This window comes from Amaranthus tricolor, chromosome 9 (genome assembly GCF_026212465.1).
Source record: "Amaranthus tricolor cultivar Red isolate AtriRed21 chromosome 9, ASM2621246v1, whole genome shotgun sequence".
Taxonomy (NCBI): domain Eukaryota; kingdom Viridiplantae; phylum Streptophyta; class Magnoliopsida; order Caryophyllales; family Amaranthaceae; genus Amaranthus; species Amaranthus tricolor.
This window is the reverse complement of record NC_080055.1, coordinates 13779783-13782027: the sequence shown is the minus strand read 5'-3', so window position 1 is coordinate 13782027 and position 2245 is coordinate 13779783.

The window sequence follows — 2245 nt, the reverse complement described above, 5'->3', positions numbered from 1 at the left end:
AAATCTAGTTATATGCTAGAAATTACATGTTAAGTTGCGCTTTTATGCGTTTTTAAGCGTTTTTGGCACTTTTGCGCATAAAATAGCTCAAACTTGGTTTGTTTTGCATGAAACTTGGGACACAACACTATTTGGTATATATTACTGTGTTGAAGTGGTTAGAATTGAAAATCGTAGTCATATGATAGAAATTTTGTGTTAAGTTGCGATTTTTTGCGTTTTTAAGCGTTTTTTGGCACTTTTCCGCATAAAGTAGCTCAAACTTGGTTTCTTTTTGCACGAAACTTGGCACACAACAGTATTTGGTATATATTATTGTATCGAAGTGATTAAAGTTGAAAATCATAGTCATATGCTAGAAATTACGTGTTGAGTTGCGATTTTATGAGTTTTTTAAGCGTTTTCAACACTTTTGCGCATAATGTAGCTCAAACTTGGTTTGTTTTGCACGAAACTTGGCACACAACACTATTTGGTATATATTATTGTGTTGAAGTGGTTATAATTGAAAATCATAGTTATATGCTAGAAATAACTTGTTAAGTTGCGATTTTATGCGTTTTTAAGCGTTTTTCGCACTTTTGCGCATAAAGTAGCTCAAACTTGGTTTGTTTTGCATGAAACTTGGGACACAACACTATTTGGTATATATTATTGTGTTGAAGTGGTTATAATTGAAATCATAGTTATATGCTAGAAAGTACGTGTTAAGTTGCGATTTTATGCGTTTTTAAGCGTTTTTGGCAGTTTTGCGCATAAAGTAGCTTAAACTTGGTTTGTTTTGCACGAAACTTGGCACACAACACTATTTGGTATATATTATTGTGTTGAAGTGGTTAGAATTGAAAATCGTAGTCATATGATAGAACTTTTGTGTTGAGTTGCGATTTTTTGCGTTTTTAAGCGTTTTTGGCACTTTTGCGCATAAAGTAGCTCAAACTTCGTTTCTTTTGCACGAAACTTAGCACACAACAGTATTTGGTATATATTATTGTATTGAAGTGGTTAGAATTGAAAATCATAGTCATATGATAGAAATTACGTGTTAAGTTGCTATTTTATGCGTTTTTAAGCGTTTTTAGCACTTTTGCGCATAATGTAGCTCAAACTTGGTTTGTTTTGCACGAAACTTGGCACACAACACTATTTGGTATATATTATTGTGTTGAAGTGGTTATAATTGAAAATCATAGTTATATGCTAGAAATTACATGTTAAGTTGCGATTTTATGCGTTTTTAAGCGTTTTTGGCACTTTTGCGCATAAAAGTAGCTCAAACTTGATTTGTTTTGCACGAAACTTGGCACACCAACACTATTTGGTATATATTATTGTGTTGAAGTGGTTATAATTGAAAATCATAGTTATATGCTAGAAATTACGTGTTAAGTTGCGATTTTATGCGTTTTTAAGCGTTTTTGGCAGTTTTGCGCATAAAGTAGCTTAAACTTGGTTTGTTTTGCACGAAACTTGGCACACAACACTATTTGGTATATATTATTGTGTTGAAGTGGTTATAATTGAAAATCATAGTTATATGATAGAAATTACGTGTTAAGTTGCGATTTTATGCGTTTTTTAAGCGTTTTTGGCAGTTTTGCGCATAAAGTAGCTTAAACTTGGTTTGTTTTGCACGAAACTTGGCACACAACACTATTTGGTATATATTATTGTGTTGAAGTGGTTATAATTGAAAATCATAGTTATATGATAGAAATTACGTGTTAAGTTGCGATGTTATGCGTTTTTAAGCGTTTTTGGCACTTTTTGCGCATAAAGTAGCTCAAACTTGGTTTGTATTGCATAAAACATGGCACACAACACTATTTGGTTTATATTATTGTGTTGAAGTGGTTAGAATTGAAAATCATAGTCATATAATAGAAATTACGTGTTACGTTGCAATTTTATGCGTTTTATGCGTTTTTGGCACTTTTGCGGATAAAGTAGCTCAAACTTGATTTCTTTTGCACGAAACTTGGCACACAAAACTATTTGGTATATATTATTTTGTTGAAGTGGTTAGAATTGAAAAATCGTTGTCATATGATAGAAATTTTGTGTTAAGTTGCGATTTTTTGCGTTTTTAAGCGTTTTTGGCACTTTTGCGCATAAAGTAGCTCAAACATGGTTTGTTTTGCACGAAACTTGGCACACTACATTATTTGGTATATATTATTGTATTGAAGTGGTTAAAGTTGAAAATCATAGTCATATGTTAGAAATTACGTGTTAAGTTGCGATT